Here is an 18538-nt window from a genome sequence, read left to right on the forward strand (position 1 = left end):
TGAGCTGCTGCTCCTCCTCCTCCTCCACTAAAGTGGTTGAGCTGCTGCTCCTCCTCCTCCACTAATGTGGTTGAGCTGCTGCTCCTCCTCCTCCTCCACTAATGTGGTTGAGCTGCTGCTGCTCCTCCACTAATGTGGTTGAGCTGCTGCTCCTCCTCCTCCACTAATGTGGTTGAGCTGCTGCTCCTCCTCCTCCACTAAAGTGGTTGAGCTGCTGCTCCTCCTCCACTAAAGTGGTTGAGCTGCTGCTCCTCCTCCTCCACTAAAGTGGTTGAGCTGCTGCTCCTCCTCCTCCACTAAAGTGGTTGAGCTGCACCTCCTCCATCCTCCTCCTCCTCCACTAAAGTGGTTGACCTGCACCTCCTCCTCCTCCACTAAAGTGGTTGAGCTGCTCCTTCTCCTCCTCCTCCACTAAAGTGGTTGAGCTTCTGCTGCTCCTCCTCCTCCACTAAAGTGGTTGAGCTGCTGCTGCTCCTCCTCCACTAATGTGGTTGAGCTGCTGCTCCTCCTCCTCCACTAATGTGGTTGAGCTGCTGCTCCTCCTCCTCCACTAATGTGGTTGAGCTGCTGCTCCTCCTCCTCCTCCTCCACTAAAGTGGTTGAGCTGCTCCTTCTCCTCCTCCTCCACTAAAGTGGTTGAGCTGCTCCTTCTCCTCCTCCTCCACTAAAGTGGTTGAGCTGCTGCTCCTCCTCCTCCTCTAATGTGGTTGAGCTGCTGCTCCTCCTCCTCCTCCACTAAAGTGGTTGAGCTGCTGCTCCTCCTCCTCCTCCACTAAAGTGGTTGAGCTGCTGCTCCTCCTCCTCCACTAAAGTGGTTGAGCTGCTGCTCCTCCTCCTCCACTAAAGTGGTTGAGCTGCTGCTCCTCCTCCTCCACTAAAGTGGTTGAGCTGCTGCTCCTCCTCCACTAATGTGGTTGAGCTGCTGCTCCTCCTCCTCCACTAAAGTGGTTGAGCTGCTGCTCCTTCTCCTCCTCCTCCACTAATGTGGTTGAGCTGCTGCTCCTCCTCCTCCACTAAAGTGGTTGAGCTGCTGCTCCTCCTCCTCCACTAAAGTGGTTGAGCTGCTGCTCCTCCTCCACTAAAGTGGTTGAGCTGCTGCTCCTCCTCCTCCTCCACTAAAGTGGTTGAGCTGCTGCTCCTCCTCCTCCACTAATGTGGTTGAGCTGCTGCTCCTCCTCCTCCACTAAAGTGGTTGAGCTGCTGCTCCTTCTCCTCCTCCTCCACTAATGTGGTTGAGCTGCTGCTCCTCCTCCTCCACTAAAGTGGTTGAGCTGCTGCTCCTCCTCCTCCACTAAAGTGGTTGAGCTGCTGCTCCTCCTCCTCCTCCACTAAAGTGGTTGAGCTGCTGCTCCTCCTCCTCCTCCACTAAAGTGGTTGAGCTGCTGCTCCTCCTCCTCCACTAATGTGGTTGAGCTGCTGCTCCTCCTCCTCCACTAAAGTGGTTGAGCTGCTGCTCCTCCTCCTCCACTAAAGTGGTTGAGCTGCTGCTCCTCCTCCTCCACTAAAGTGGTTGAGCTGCTGCTGCTCCTCCTCCTCCACTAATGTGGTTGAGCTGCTGCTCCTCCTCCTCCACTAAAGTGGTTGAGCTGCTGCTCCTCCTCCTCCTCCACTAAAGTGGTTGAGCTGCTGCTCCTCCTCCTCCTCCTCCACTAAAGTGGTTGAGCTGCTCCTTCTCCTCCTCCTCCTCCTCCTCCTCCTCTAAAGCGGTTGAGCTGCTCCTTCTCCTCCTCCTCCTCTAAAGCGGTTGAGCTGCTCCTTCTCCTCCACTAAAGTGGTTGAGCTGCTCCTCCTCCTTCTCCTCCTCCTCCTCCACTAAAGTAGTTGAGCTGCTCCTCCTCCTCCACTAGTGGTTGAGCTGCTCCTCCTCCTCCTCCTCTAATGAAGTGGTTGAGCTGCTCCTCCACCTTCTCCTCCTCCTCCTCCTCCTCCACTAAAGTGGTTGAGCTGCTCTTCCTCCTCCACTAAAGTGGTTGAGCTGCTCCTTCTCCTCCACTAAAGTGGTTGAGCTGCTCCTCCTCCTTCTCCTCCTCCTCCTCCACTAAAGTAGTTGAGCTGCTCCTCCTCCTCCACTAGTGGTTGAGCTGCTCCTCGTCCTCCTCCTCTAATGAAGTGGTTGAGCTGCTCCTCCTCCTTCTCCTCCTCCTCCTCCTCCTCCACTAAAGTGGTTGAGCTGCTCTTCCTCCTCCACTAGTGGTTGAGCTGCTGCTCCTCCTCCTTCTCTACTGAAGTGGTTGAGATGGTCCTCCTCCACTAAAGCGGTTGAGCTGCTCCTCCTCCTCCACTAATGTGGTTGAGCTGCTCCTTCTCCTCCTCCTCCACTAAAGTGGTTGAGCTGCTCCTCCTCCTCCACTAAAGTGGTTGAGCTGCTGCTCCTCCTCCTCCTCCTCCACTAGTGGTTGAGCTGCTCCTTCTCCTCCACTAAAGTGGTTGAGCTGCTGCTGCTCCTCCTCCTCCTCCTCCTCCACTAAAGTGGTTGAGCAGCTGCTCCTCCTCCTCCTCCACTAAAGTGGTTGAGCTGCTGCTCCTGCTCCTCCACTAAAGTGGTTGAGCTGCTGCTCCTCCTCCTCCTCCACTAAAGTGGTTGAGCTGCACCTCCTCCATCCTCCTCCTCCTCCTCCACTAAAGTGGTTGAGCTGCACCTCCTCCATCCTCCTCCTCCTCCTCCTCCACTAAAGTGGTTGAGCTGCACCTCCTCCTCCTCCTCCTCCACTAAAGTGGTTGAGCTGCTCCTTCTCCTCCTCCACTAAAGTGGTTGAGCTTCTGCTGCTCCTCCTCCTCCACTAAAGTGGTTGAGCTGCTGCTCCTCCTCCTCCACTAAAGTGGTTGAGCTGCTGCTCCTCCTCCTCCACTAATGTGGTTGAGCTGCTGCTCCTCCTCCTCCACTAATGTGGTTGAGCTGCTGCTCCTCCTCCTCCACTAATGTGGTTGAGCTGCTGCTCCTCCTCCTCCTCCACTAATGTGGTTGAGCTGCTGCTCCTCCTCCTCCACTAATGTGGTTGAGCTGCTGCTCCTCCTCCTCCACTAATGTGGTTGAGCTGCTCCTCCTCCTCCTCCACTAATGTGGTTGAGCTTCTGCTGCTCCTCCTCCTCCACTAATGTGGTTGAGCTGCTGCTCCTCCTCCTCCTCCACTAATGTGGTTGAGCTGCTGCTCCTCCTCCTCCACTAATGTGGTTGAGCTGCTGCTCCTCCTCCTCCTCCACTAAAGTGGTTGAGCTGCTGCTCCTCCTCCTCCTCCACTAAAGTGGTTGAGCTGCTCCTTCTCCTCCTCCTCCACTAAAGTGGTTGAGCTGCTCCTTCTCCTCCTCCTCCACTAAAGTGGTTGAGCTGCTGCTCCTCCTCCTCCACTAAAGTGGTTGAGCTGCTGCTCCTCCACTAAAGTGGTTGAGCTGCTGCTCCTCCTCCTCCACTAAAGTGGTTGAGCTGCTGCTCCTCCTCCTCCACTAAAGTGGTTGAGCTGCTGCTCCTCCTCCTCCACTAATGTGGTTGAGCTGCTGCTCCTCCTCCTCCACTAATGTGGTTGAGCTGCTGCTCCTCCTCCTCCACTAAAGTGGTTGAGCTGCTGCTCCTCCTCCTCCACTAAAGTGGTTGAGCTGCTGCTCCTCCTCCTCCACTAAAGTGGTTGAGCTGCACCTCCTCCATCCTCCTCCTCCTCCACTAAAGTGGTTGACCTGCACCTCCTCCTCCTCCACTAAAGTGGTTGAGCTTCTGCTGCTCCTCCTCCTCCACTAAAGTGGTTGAGCTGCTGCTGCTCCTCCTCCACTAATGTGGTTGAGCTGCTGCTCCTCCTCCTCCACTAATGTGGTTGAGCTGCTGCTCCTCCTCCTCCACTAATGTGGTTGAGCTGCTGCTCCTCCTCCTCCTCCACTAAAGTGGTTGAGCTGCTCCTTCTCCTCCTCCTCCACTAAAGTGGTTGAGCTGCTCCTTCTCCTCCTCCTCCACTAAAGTGGTTGAGCTGCTGCTCCTCCTCCTCCTCTAATGTGGTTGAGCTGCTGCTCCTCCTCCTCCTCCACTAAAGTGGTTGAGCTGCTGCTCCTCCTCCTCCTCCACTAAAGTGGTTGAGCTGCTGCTCCTCCTCCTCCACTAAAGTGGTTGAGCTGCTGCTCCTCCTCCTCCACTAAAGTGGTTGAGCTGCTGCTCCTCCTCCTCCACTAAAGTGGTTGAGCTGCTGCTCCTCCTCCACTAATGTGGTTGAGCTGCTGCTCCTCCTCCTCCACTAAAGTGGTTGAGCTGCTGCTCCTTCTCCTCCTCCTCCACTAATGTGGTTGAGCTGCTGCTCCTCCTCCTCCACTAAAGTGGTTGAGCTGCTGCTCCTCCTCCTCCACTAAAGTGGTTGAGCTGCTGCTCCTCCTCCACTAAAGTGGTTGAGCTGCTGCTCCTCCTCCTCCTCCACTAAAGTGGTTGAGCTGCTGCTCCTCCTCCTCCACTAATGTGGTTGAGCTGCTGCTCCTCCTCCTCCACTAAAGTGGTTGAGCTGCTGCTCCTTCTCCTCCTCCTCCACTAATGTGGTTGAGCTGCTGCTCCTCCTCCTCCACTAAAGTGGTTGAGCTGCTGCTCCTCCTCCTCCACTAAAGTGGTTGAGCTGCTGCTCCTCCTCCTCCTCCACTAAAGTGGTTGAGCTGCTGCTCCTCCTCCTCCTCCACTAAAGTGGTTGAGCTGCTGCTCCTCCTCCTCCACTAATGTGGTTGAGCTGCTGCTCCTCCTCCTCCACTAAAGTGGTTGAGCTGCTGCTCCTCCTCCTCCACTAAAGTGGTTGAGCTGCTGCTCCTCCTCCTCCACTAAAGTGGTTGAGCTGCTGCTGCTCCTCCTCCTCCACTAATGTGGTTGAGCTGCTGCTCCTCCTCCTCCACTAATGTGGTTGAGCTGCTGCTCCTCCTCCTCCACTAAAGTGGTTGAGCTGCTGCTCCTTCTCCTCCTCCTCCACTAATGTGGTTGAGCTGCTGCTCCTCCTCCTCCACTAAAGTGGTTGAGCTGCTGCTCCTCCTCCTCCACTAAAGTGGTTGAGCTGCTGCTCCTCCTCCTCCTCCACTAAAGTGGTTGAGCTGCTGCTCCTCCTCCTCCTCCACTAAAGTGGTTGAGCTGCTGCTCCTCCTCCTCCACTAATGTGGTTGAGCTGCTGCTCCTCCTCCTCCACTAAAGTGGTTGAGCTGCTGCTCCTCCTCCTCCACTAAAGTGGTTGAGCTGCTGCTCCTCCTCCTCCACTAAAGTGGTTGAGCTGCTGCTGCTCCTCCTCCTCCACTAATGTGGTTGAGCTGCTGCTCCTCCTCCTCCACTAAAGTGGTTGAGCTGCTGCTCCTCCTCCTCCTCCACTAAAGTGGTTGAGCTGCTGCTCCTCCTCCTCCTCCTCCACTAAAGTGGTTGAGCTGCTCCTTCTCCTCCACTAAAGTGGTTGAGCTGCTGCTCCTCCTCCTCCTCCACTAAAGTGGTTGAGCTGCTGCTCCTCCTCCACTAAAGTGGTTGAGCTGCTGCTCCTCCTCCTCCTCCTCCTCCTCCTCCACTAAAGTGGTTGAGCTGCTCCTCCTCCTCCTCCTCCTCCACTAAAGTGGTTGAGCTGCTCCTTCTCCTCCTGCTCAACCACTTTAGTGGTGGTATTCGTCAATGTTGTTGTTTGATGCAATACGAAACATATCCCAGTCAACGTGATGGAAGCAGTCTTGGAGCGTGGAATCACATTGGTCGGACCAGCGTTGAACAGACCTCAGCGCGGGAGCTTCTTGTTTTAGCTTCTGTCTGTAGGCAGGGAGCAACAAAATGGAGTCGTGGTCAGCTTTTCCGAAAGGAGGGCGGGGAGGGCCTTATATGCGTTGCGGAAGTTAGAATAGCAATGATCCAAGGTCTTTCCACCCCTGGTTGCGCAATCGATATTCTGATACAATTTAGGGAGTCTTGTTTTCAGATTAGCCTTGTTAAAATCCCCAGCTACAATGAATGCAGCCTCCGGATATGTGGTTTCCAGTTTGCAAAGAGTCAAATAAAGTTCGTTCAGAGCCATCGATGTGTCTGCCTGGGGGGGAATATATGCTGTGATATATAGGCTGTGAATATAATCAAAGAGAATTCTCTTGGTAGATAATGCGGTCGACATTTGATTGTGAGGAATTCTAAATCAGGTGAACAGAAGGACTTGAGTTCCTGTATGTTGTTATGACCACACCACGTCTCGTTAACCATAAAGCATACGCCCCCGCCCCTCTTCTTACCAGAAAGATGTTTGTTTCTGTTGGCGGGATGCGTGGAGAAACCAGCTGGCTGCACCGACTCCGATAGCGTGTCTCGAGTGAGCCATGTTTCCGTGAAGCAAAGAACGTTACAGTCTCTGATGTCCCTCTGGAATGCTACCCTTGCTCGGATTTCATCAACCTTGTTGTCAAGAGACTGGACATGGGCGAGAAGTATGCTAGGGAGTGGTGCGCGATGTGCCCGTCTCCGGAGTCTGACCAGAAGACCGCTTCGTTTCCCTCTTTTACGAAGTCGTTGTTTTGGGTCGCCGGCTGGGATCCATTCCATTGTCCTGGGTGAAAGGCAGAACACAGGATCCGCTCCGGGAAAGTCCTAGTTTTGGTCGTACTGATGGTGAGTTGACGCTGCTCTTATATTCAGTAGTTCTTCTCGACTGAAGTGTCCGTACATGGTGTGCCGTTGTGGGCCCGTTGAACTTAGTGTCAAATTCTTAAAAATGACATTGGAGGTGGCTTATGGTAAGAAAATGAACATAAAATTATCTGCCAACAGCTCTGCCAATTGCATACTCCCTCAAAACTTGAGACATCTGTGTCATTGTGTTCTGTGACAAAACTGCACATTTTAGAGTGGCCTTTTATTGTCCCCATCACAAATTGCACCTGTACAATGATCATGTCGTTTAATCAGCTTCTTGATATGCCACACCTGTCAGGTGGATGGATTATTTTGGCAAAGGAGAAATGCTTAATAACAGGGATGTAAACAAATTTGTTTACAACTTGAGAAAAAAAAAACATTTTGGAAAATTTCTGGGATCTTTTATTTTAACTCGTGAGACATGGGACCAACACTTCACATGTTGTGTTTATATTTTTGTTCATTGTAGATGTAATGTCAATCTAGATTATAGAGAGAAGATAGAGGGGAACTACCATCTCCTGGTCAGCTCAACATGACCTCATGTTAATCACTACCACCATCTCCTGGTCAGCTCAACATGACCTCATGTTAATCACTACCACCAACTCCTGGGTCAGCTCAACATGACCTCATGTTAATCACTACCACCAACTCCTGGGTCAGCTCAACATGACCTCATGTTAATCACTACCACCATCTCCTGGTCAGCTCAACATGACCTCATGTTAATCACTACCACCAACTCCTGGGTCAGCTCAACATGACCTCATGTTAATCACTACCACCAACTCCTGGGTCAGCTCAACATGACCTCATGTTAATCACTACCACCATCTCCTGGGTCAGCTCAACATGACCTCATGTTAATCACTACCACCATCTCCTGGGTCAGCTCAACATGACCTCATGTTAATCACTACCACCATCTCCTGGGTCAGCTCAACATGACCTCATGTTAATCACTACCACCAACTCCTGGGTCAGCTCAACATGACCTCATGTTAATCACTACCACCATCTCCTGGGTCAGCTCAACATGACCTCATGTTAATCACTACCACCATCTCCTGGGTCAGCTCAACATGACCTCATGTTAATCACTACCACCATCTCCTGGGTCAGCTCAACATGACCTCATGTTAATCACTACCACCATCTCCTGGGTCAGCTCAACATGACCTCATGTTAATCACTACCACCATCTCCTGGGTCAGCTCAACATGACCTCATGTAAATCACTACCACCATCTCCTGGGTCAGCTCAACATGACCTCATGTAAATCACTACCACCACCTCCTGGGTCAGCTCAACATGACCTCATGTTAATCATGATTAATCACTACCACCACCATGACCTCATGTTAATCACTACCACCATCTAGTGGTATTCACTACGGCCCTTTCCTGAATACATTCAATCTTGTCCTGTCCTTCTTGTCCCAAACTCCGCTTCCAATTATCTCTCCCTTGTATCCCGGGGTGGCAGGGTAGCCTAGTGGTTAGAGCGTTGGACTAGTAACCGGAAGGTTGCGAGTTCAAACCCCCGATCTGTCGTTCTGCCCCTGACCAGGCCGTCATTGAAAATAAGAATATGTTCTTAACTGACTGAGTTAAATAAAAGGTCAAATAAATAGATTAAAAAATCCCAATTGAATGACCGCTTAGCCTGGATGGGAGGCCTTTGAGAAACATTAGGAAGATGCTGGAAGCAGTAGGGCGGGATGATGTAACCAGCTGCTGTTACACGCAGCAAAACACTACGACTATATCCCAAATGGCACCCTATTCCCTATATAGCCTAATATTAAAATGTACACTATGTAGGGAATAGGGTGTGATTTGTAACTCAGGTCTCATGCCATAGCATTACACCTGGAGCCAGATGGGTCGTGTTTGGACTCTGATGAAAGAGGTTCAGGCAGACTGTTCAAAACATCTGTTAATCTCCAGCGTCACCGTTTCCCATGTATTCAATTCTGATCCCGATAGAGATGGAAAACACACACTCACACAGACCGGGTTCATTCCCGGGCTGTGCCACAACCCGGCCGTGGCTGGGAGTCCCGTAGGACGGCGCACAATAGGCCCAGCGTCGTCTGGGTTAGCGGAGGGTTTGGGCCGGTGAGGCTTCGCCGGCCGGGTGCCTGCAGGCTGACCCCAGTCACCAGCTGAACGGTGTTTTCCTCCGACACATTGGTGTGGCTGGCCTTCTGGGTTAAGTTGGCGGGTGTTAATGGAACGCGATTAGGCGGGTTGTGTTTCAGAGGACGCATGATTCCACCTCCAGAGCCCGTTGGGGAGTTGCAGCGATGAGACGAGATCGAAAAAGGGGGTAAAATTACATGCCTTCACCAAACTACGATAACCAGAAACCACACCATCAAAATGAATACAAATGGGGATGATTTGGTAGTTGAGACGAGATCGAAAAAGGGGGTAAAATTACATGCCTTCACCAAACTACGATAACCAGAAACCACACCATCAAAATGAATACAAATGGGGATGATTTGGTAGTTGTTTGTACAGTGCATTGCATTGCGAAAGTATTCGGCCCCCTTGAACTTTGCGACCTTTTGCCACATTTCAGACTTCAAACATAAAGATATAAAACTGTATTTTTTTGTGAAGAATCAGTGGGACACAATCATGAAGTGGTACAACATTTATTGGATATTTCAAACTTTTTTAACAAATCAAAAACTGAAAAATTGGGTGTGCAAAATTATTCAGCCCCCTTAAGTTAATACTTTGTAGCGCCACCTTTTGCTGCGATTACAGCTGTAAGTCGCTTGGGGTATGTCTCTATCAGTTTTGCACATCGAGAGACTGACATTTTTTCCCATTCCTCCTTGCAAAACAGCTCGAGCTCAGTGAGGTTGGATGGAGAGCATTTGTGAACAGCAGTTTTCAGTTCTTTCCACAGATTCTCGATTGGATTCAGGTCTGGACTTTGACTTGGCCATTCTAACACCTGGATATGTTTATTTTTGAACCATTCCATTGTAGATTTTGGTTTATGTTTTGGATCATTGTCTTGTTGGAAGACAAATCTCCGTCCCAGTCTCAGGTCTTTTGCAGACTCCATCAGGTTTTCTTCCAGAATGGTCCTGTATTTGGCTCCATCCATCTTCCCATCAATTTTAACCATCTTCCCTGTCCCTGCTGAAGAAAAGCAGGCCCAGACCATGATGCTGCCACCACCATGTTTGACAGTGGGGATGGTGTGTTCAGCTGTGTTGCTTTTACGCCAAACATAACGTTTTGCATTGTTGCCAAAAAGTTCAATTTTGGTTTCATCTGACCAGAGCACCTTCTTCCACATGTTTGGTGTGTCTCCCAGGTGGCTTGTGGCAAACTTTAAACAACACTTTTTATGGATATCTTTAAGAAATGGCTTTCTTCTTGCCACTCTTCCATAAAGGCCAGATTTGTGCAATATACGACTGATTGTTGTCCTATGGACAGAGTCTCCCACCTCAGCTGTAGATCTCTGCAGTTCATCCAGAGTGATCATGGGCCTCTTGGCTGCATCTTTGATCAGTCTTCTCCTTGTATGAGCTGAAAGTTTAGAGGGACGGCCAGGTCTTGGTAGATTTGCAGTGGTCTGATACTCCTTCCATTTCAATATTATCGCTTGCACAGTGCTCCTTGGGATGTTTAAAGCTTGGGAAATCTTTTTGTATCCAAATCCGGCTTTAAACTTCTTCACAACAGTATCTCGGACCTGCCTGGTGTGTTCCTTGTTCTTCATGATGCTCTCTGCGCTTTTAACGGACCTCTGAGACTATCACAGTGCAGGTGCATTTATACGGAGACTTGATTACACACAGGTGGATTGTATTTATCATCATTAGTCATTTAGGTCAACATTGGATCATTCAGAGATCCTCACTGAACTTCTGGAGAGAGTTTGCTGCACTGAAAGTAAAGGGGCTGAATAATTTTGCACGCCCAATTTTTCAGTTTTTGATTTGTTAAAAAAGTTTGAAATATCCAATAAATGTCGTTCCACTTCATGATTGTGTCACACTTGTTGTTGATTCTTCACAAAAAAATACAGTTTTATATCTTTATGTTTGAAGCCTGAAATGTGGCAAAAGGTCGCAAAGTTCAAGGGGGCCGAATACTTTCGCAAGGCACTGTATATTTGACAAGGGCCGTGTGCAATTAAAACATAAAGTTAACTCTTTCCTTGATCTCACAGGAAATATTATGCATTGTACCAGATATGCTGTAGCTAGAGCGCTAATGTTCATCTCTACTCCCTAGAGCAGGGCTCTCCAACCCTGTTCCTGGAGAGCTAACGTCCTGTAACTTCACTCCAACCCTGTTCCTGGAGAGCTAACGTCCTATAACTTCACTCCAACCCTGTTCCTGGAGAGTTAACGTCCAGTAACTTCACTCCAACCCTGTTCCTGGAGAGTTAACGTCCTATAACTTCACTCCAACCCTGTTCCTGGAGAGTTAACGTCCAGTAACTTCACTCCAACCCTGTTCCTGGAGAGCTACTTCACTCCAACCCTGTTCCTGGAGAGCTAACGTCCTGTAACTTCACTCCAACCCTGTTCCTGGAAAGTTAACATCCTGTAACTTGAATCCAACCCTAATATATCACAACTCATTTGAATAATTAGCTGGTTGATAAACTGAATCATCCTAGTTCCAGCTGGGGTTGAGTGGTAGGAGACCGGTAGGTAGAGTAAATACTGAGGGGAGCAGGATTTCAGATGAGATAGATGAAAGAGAAGTAGCAGTGTTTCTGAAGTATGACATGAGGTCTTAGATACATACCCAGTTAAGAGTCTTATAAAACACATGTAACAGTAGGAGTAGGCGTTTACACACACACACACACCCTACAGACCCCCGCCATACACACGCGCACCCCCCCCCTACACACACGCGCACCCCCCCCCTACACACACACGCACCCCACCCTACAGACCCCCCCCCCCCTACACACACACACACACACACAGACCCCCGCCACACACACACACACACACCCCACTACAAACCCCTGCCACACACACCCCCCCCTACAGACCCCTGCCATACACACACACACACACACACACACACACACACACACACACTACAGACCCTCGCCATATACACACACACCCCCCCTACAGACCCCCGCCATACACACACACACACACACCCTCCAACAGACCACGCCACGCATTCCCACTAAATCAACGGCCAATGAACCCTGGAAACTCGACTCGTTTCCTCACTACACAAAATCAACGCAGCCGGGCAGTCTTCCTGGAAGAATAAACACATTGGATGGGAAATACATTGTAAAAAAAAGAAAAAACAGGCACGATTTAAAGCTCAGCTTATTTCATTAAAGGGGAGTACAATAAATTCCACTCTACTCTTCTCCTTGGCTATCAAGACACTGCGTTTCACCACGCAGCCCAAAATACTTCATAAAAAAAATCTTTATCCTCGTATAAACTTGTCCGAGGTGATCACAACAACCACTTCCTGTGTATCCACAAGGCTTCCGACAAGCACTAAAATAAGAGCACTTTATTGTCATTGTACTTACAGTTCACAGAAATATGTATATTTTTTAATTTATTTTTTTTAAATCAAGCTTTCCACAAGGCCTCAGATTGAAGCAGTAAAAGCCACTGTTAGACTGCTCCATAGAGCTGCACATTTTGTGGTAGGGAAGGACAAAGAGTACAACTCCCTCTAGTGGTTCTCATAGGCAGCACACTAATTCCCTATAGAGTACCACAGTATGAGTCATAATACCCATAAAACCTAGCAGTCACACAAGGAAAAGGTTCCAAATCGGTTTTCCACCATTCATGGGGATTTTAGAAACACTTCAAATAAGGGCTGTGTTTCGTGTACCCTGGCGTGACGCTTGGATGACAGTGTAAAATCGCTCTCTGACAAGGTGACTTATGTCAATATAGTCGCCTGTGTTTACCTCCCAAAAATGTAACGCGAATTAGCTGCTAATGTGGCTACCATACAGAACTATAAATGCTTGTCTCAAGAATCACGTCACTCAACAGGGCCCATAATGATCTGGACGATGCTTCCTAAAGTAGCCATTTAAAATGCATGATTTAATTTATACAATTTATAAAAACAAGTCCAGCTTTCTAGTTAAATAGCTAGCTAACTTGGCGAAGCTAGACGTTCTTGATCATGTTTGTTTGTGTATGTGGGTGAGGGGACGGTAGCCTACTTCAAGTACTACTTGACTTGAAGCTACCCTAGCTAGCGGTATTATTTTGGTCTGGCGTTTTGAGAGGTTTACTTTACTGCGGGAAGACATTGACCTGTTAGCTGGTACCCTCTGGACAGCAGATCATTAGTATAGCTAGTAGACAAGGTTATGTCATCTTATTTAGTCCTATCTGCTATGGAGCTTTTAAAATGTATTGGGTATTCACACGTTTATTTTTGAGGTAGAATTACTGTCGTCATTTTATTGATGTTTGTTTTTTTAAGTAGAATTACTGTCATGTTATTGATGCCAAATTGTAAACCTTATTTGCACCTTCTTTATTCCAGAACCAATGGGTGCCTGGGTCTCATCACCTCTCAACTAGATCAGCTGTTTCAACCTGGAACACTATTCTCCTTATTTGGTCTGCTAGCATGTTAGCAGATACCATAGACTTCCTGAAAAGCAGGAGTGCGTTTTCAGAAAGTCTCAAATACACTCCTCCCCCCCCCCCCGGGACTTTGAGAACATGCATCCCAAGTCTCCAATGGTCCCAATACTGGTTGATGTACAGACCTAAGTGACCACACATACTCTTCCATCGTTCACACACAGTGGACACAGATCACCATAGTAACTATGATTACTAAACTGGGACATAGATCTATAGTTCATGGCTCCCGAGTGGCGTAGCGGTCTAAGGCACTGCATCTCAGTGCAAGAGGCATTACTACAGTCCCCGGTTCGAATACAGGCTGTATCACATCCGACCGTGATTTGGAGTGCCATAGGGCAGCGCACAAATGGCCCAGTGACATCCGGGTTTGGCTGATGTAGGCCATCATTGCAAATAACAATTTGTTCTTCCCTGACTTGCCTAGTGAAATAAAGGCTACATTTAAATAAAAACAAATTTAAAAAACTTGCAGCAACTGCAGCACAATCAATAGGAGGTGAACAGTGCCTGGTGCTGAAAATATAGCTAACTTGTTATGCAAGTTTTGCACACCAACAGATGGAGAAAACCTACACCAGCGCAGCAATGCAATCTTCATTTTAATGTGACTTTACAAAACAACAAGAGGGCTTAATTGGAGTCTATTTCTCAGTAGTTTCTGTCCATGACTGATGCAACACGAAAAAGCATTAAAGACCGAGTTGATGAGTACTTGAGGTCACAGAGAAAGTCTGGACATGGGCCTGCTCTCCCTTTTGTAAGGAATTAGGCACTTTCTCATGTTTACTACAGTATGTACTGTAGGCTATGTTTATTTGTCACACTGCACAGTAGCCTAATTAACAAATGAAGGTGGCTTATAACTTCAAAATGCTTTCAAATCCAAAATGTAAAAGCATATTGTACAGTCCTGTATTTCATCATCATCTTTATGCTTTCATTAATAAAATGATAAAAATACTCTTTCAAATGCAGATGTTGATTTAGTTACAGATACATAACAAATTACTATGGGAATAAATATCACTGATTTACAGAAATATTGGAACAAAGTTGTCTAATGAAGGCAAACAATGTAGAATCCTCCAATCCTGTAGCCTACTCCCGACCGTCACGTTGTACAGCGCCATATTTTCCATTCCATCCAAACGGAAACCCTGAGGGTTTCGTTTTTCTCTGAATAGAAACACCATAATATAAATCAAATTAATTAAACTAAATTTCTTAAAATCATTCCCAAATACTATGTTATTACAGAAAAGGTTTTAAATTCTCTGGTAATGCCAATATGGAAGACTATCAAATGCATCTCAAAGTTGCCTCTGGTGGTCAAACTAGCACTAACTTGCATTAATAGAAAAAAATGGCTGACAATTAAATAACGTGCCACAGAATGCTGCAGCAGCCCGCAAAGTGTGATACAGTATGACACAACTATTAAAATAAGGAACCACTGTATTGATAAGTCTGAGAGAGATTTAAAAAGCTATCAAAACATCACGACAGGGAAAGCCTCCATTTAAAACACAGATCTTGTTTGAAATGGTTATATTAAAAAATGGTGGGAAAAAATTATTGGAACCAGTTCTGTGATTGCTAGGTTTTATGGGTATTACGACGTGTCCACTGTGGGGCTCTATATAGTGCTAAGTGATTAACCAAAATGTTATTTTTGTATAGAATTTTTTTACTAATTAACCAATGTTCTGTAAGCGCAATGCGAAGTGTCTCTTGAGATAAATCAAATCAACTGTGCCGATGTAGTAGGGCGTTATAGTTTCCAACAGGCCAATATTTGATAAAACACGTTTTCTGCGCTAAACTAACTACAATGACCATAATACATTGCGCGCCTACTTGTCCGGTCTGTGTGGGCGGAGTGGAAGTGGTGAATGCTATTTTACAGTAAACAAACTGACAGACTCAGTACGCTCATAGGGAAGGACAATCAACAAGCAGAGCACTTACACAAATGACTGATGATTGGCTGAGAGAAATTGATGATAAAAATAATTGTGGGGGCTGTTTTGTTAAAGACTTCAATGTGGCATTATAACATTATTGATCATAGTCTGCTGATGGAAAAAAAAACATATGTGTTATGGCTTCACATCCAAAGCATTTTGGGGCACTGTAAAGTCCATGGAGAATAAGAGCACCTCCTCCCCGCTGCCCACAACTGAGCCTAGGAAACACTGTCACCACCAATAAAATTACAATAGTCGATAATTTCAATAAGCATTATTCTACGGCTGGCTATGCTTTCCACCTGACTACCCCTACCCCGGCCAACAGCTCTGCACACCCTGCAGGAACTTGCCCAAGCCCTCTCCTTCACCCAAATCCAGACAGCTGATGATCTGAAAGAGCTGCAAAATCGGGATCCCTACAAATCAGCGGGGCTAGACAATCTGGACCCCCTCTTTCAAATATTATCCGCAGAAATTGTTGCAACCCTATTACTAGCCTATTCAACCTCCCTTTCGTATCGTCTGAGATTCCCAAAGATTGGAAAGCTGCCGCAGTCATCTCCCTCTTCCGAGCTGGTCATAGGTGCACCTCAGCCACGCTGCTCAAAGTCCTAAACGATATCATAACCGCCATCAATAAGAGACGATACTGCGCAGCTGTATTCATCGACCAAGCCAAGGCTTTCGACTCTGTCAATCACCACATTCTAAATCGTCAGTCTCAATAGCCTTGGTTTCTCAAATGACTGCCTCATCTGGTTCACCAACTACTTCTCAGATCGTTTTGACAAACTGAACTCTGAGGGCCTGTTGTCCGGACAGTAACTATGGAGTAACTATGGGGGTGACACAGGGTTAAATTCTCGGGTCAACTCTTTTCTCTGTTTATATCAATGATGTCGCTCAAGGTCCTAAACGATATCATAACCGCCATCGATAAGAGACAATACTGTGCAGCTGTATTCAACGACCTGGCCAAGGCTTTTGACTGTCAATCACCACATTCTTATCGGCAGACTCAACAGTCTTGGTTCCTCAAGTGACTGACTCGTCTGGTTCACCAACTACTTCTCAGACAGAGTTCATTGTGTCAAATTGGAGGGCCTCTTGTCCGGACCTTTGGCAGTCTTCTATGGGGGTGCCACAGGGTTCAATTCTCGGGCCAACTCTTTTCTCTGTATACATCAATGATGTCGCTCTTGCGGCTGGTGATTCTCTGATCCACCTCCACGCAGACAACACCATTCTGTTTTCCTCTGGCCCTTCTTTGGACACTGTTAATAAACCTACAAATGGGCTTCAATGCCAAACACTCCTTCCGTGGCCTCCAACTGCTTTTAAATGCAAGTAACACTAAATGCATGCTTTTCAACCGATTGCTGCCCGCACCCGCCCGACTAGCATCACTACTCTGAACTAGAGGTCGACCGATTAATCGGAATGGCTGATTAATTAGTGCCGATTTCAAGTTATAACAATCGGAAATCTGTATTTTTGGACACCGATTTTGCCAATTGTTATTATTTTTTATTTTTTTTACACCTTTATTTAATCTTTATTTAACTAGGCAAGTCAGTTAAGAACACATTCTTATTTTCAATGACGGTCTAGGAACGAACGGTGGGTTAACTGCCTATTTCAGGGGCAGAATGATAGATTTTCACCTTGTCAGCCTGGGGGATCCAATCTTGCAACCTTACAGTTAACTAGTCCAACGCAATAACAACCTGGCTCTCTCTCGTTGCACTCCACAAGGAGACTGCCTGTTACGTGGATGTAGTAAGCCAAGGTAAGTTGCTAGCTAGCATTAAACTTCTCATAAAAAACAATCATAATCACTAGTTAACTACACATGGTTGATTCTATTACTAGATTGTATCTAGTGTGTATCTATAATCTGACTGAGCATACAAGCATACAAGTATCTAAGTATCTGACTGAGCGGTGGTAGGCAGAAGCAGGCGCGTAAACATTCATTCAAACAGCACTTTCGTGCGTTTTGCCAGCAGCTCTTCGTTGTGTGTCAAACATTGCGCTGTTTATGACTTCAAGCCTATCAACTCCCGAGATGAGGCTGGTGTAACCGAAGTGAAATGGCTAGCTAGTTAGCGTGTGCTAATAGCGTTTCAAACGGCAGGAACTAATGGGGATCCATAATAAACCCCTGGAAAAGTAGCTGATGCCTTGGCAGGAACTAATGGGGATCCATAATAAACACCAGGAAGAGTCGCTGCTGCCTTGACAGGAACTAATGGGGATCCATATTAAACCCCAGGAAGAGTAGCTGCTGCCTTGACAGGAACTAATGGGGATCCATAATAAACACCAGGAAGAGTCGCTGCTGCCTTGACAGGAACTAATGGGGATCCATAATAAACCCCAGGAAGAGTAGCTGCTGCCTTGACAGGAACTAATGGGGATCCATAATAAACACCAGGAAGAGTAGCTGCTGCCTTGGCAGGAACTAATGGGGATCCATAATAAACCCCAGGAAGAGTAGCTGCTGCCTTGACAGGAACTAATGGGGATCCATAATAAACACCAGGAAGAGTAGCTGCTGCCTTGACAGGAACTAATGGGGATCCATAATAAACACCAGGAAGAGTAGCTGCTGCCTTGACAGGAACTAATGGGGATCCATAATAAACACCAGGAAGAGTCGCTGCTGCCTTGACAGGAACTAATGGGGACCCATAGTAAACCCCAGGAAGAGTAGCTGCTGCCTTGACAGGAACTAATGGGGATCCATAATAAATACAAGTAGTGAGAGATATCAATCTCGCCAAAAATCTATACAAAACAAGACCAATGCGTTTCTATGGGTTTATTTTGGACCTTAACTTGCCGCCTGTCTTCCTTCGGGATAACTCCTCCCATTTTTAGGGCGGAGACATGAGCAACTCGTCATTATATAGAGATATCTGGTGGTGGGGGGGGGGGGGGGGGCAGACACAGCGAGGAAGAGAAGAGAGAACATGCGATCGAGAGTGATAGCATAGGCTATGCTGCAGCAAATGTAGGCCTCTCTGTCACAAGAGAAAAACAATTACCATGATGAGATGATACATGCATTGTGAACCAGTGTTCAATGACTATGTACATAGGACAGTAGTCTCTTAGGTGCAGGGTAGAGTACCGGGTGTTAGCTGAGCTGGCTAGTAACAGTGACTAAGGTTCAGGGCAGGGCACTGGGCGGAGGCCGCCTAATGGTGACCACGTAACAGCCTGACGGGTCTGGAGGCTTGATGCACCTGTACCATCTCCGTGATCAGGCTATGACTCGGGTGGCGGAGGTCCTTGATCATCT

General features: G+C 47.6%; 1 protein-coding gene across 3 annotated transcripts in view; it reads right to left on the reverse strand.

Moving 5' to 3' along the window:
* Positions 1–18538, reverse strand: part of LOC110529055 (E3 ubiquitin-protein ligase RNF123) — a 262366-nt gene that overhangs the window by 211990 nt on the left and 31838 nt on the right. The gene's annotated exons all lie outside the window — the stretch shown is intronic.

The sequence above is a fragment of the Oncorhynchus mykiss genome, chromosome 7 (assembly GCF_013265735.2).
Source record: "Oncorhynchus mykiss isolate Arlee chromosome 7, USDA_OmykA_1.1, whole genome shotgun sequence".
In the NCBI taxonomy this organism is placed as follows: domain Eukaryota; kingdom Metazoa; phylum Chordata; class Actinopteri; order Salmoniformes; family Salmonidae; genus Oncorhynchus; species Oncorhynchus mykiss.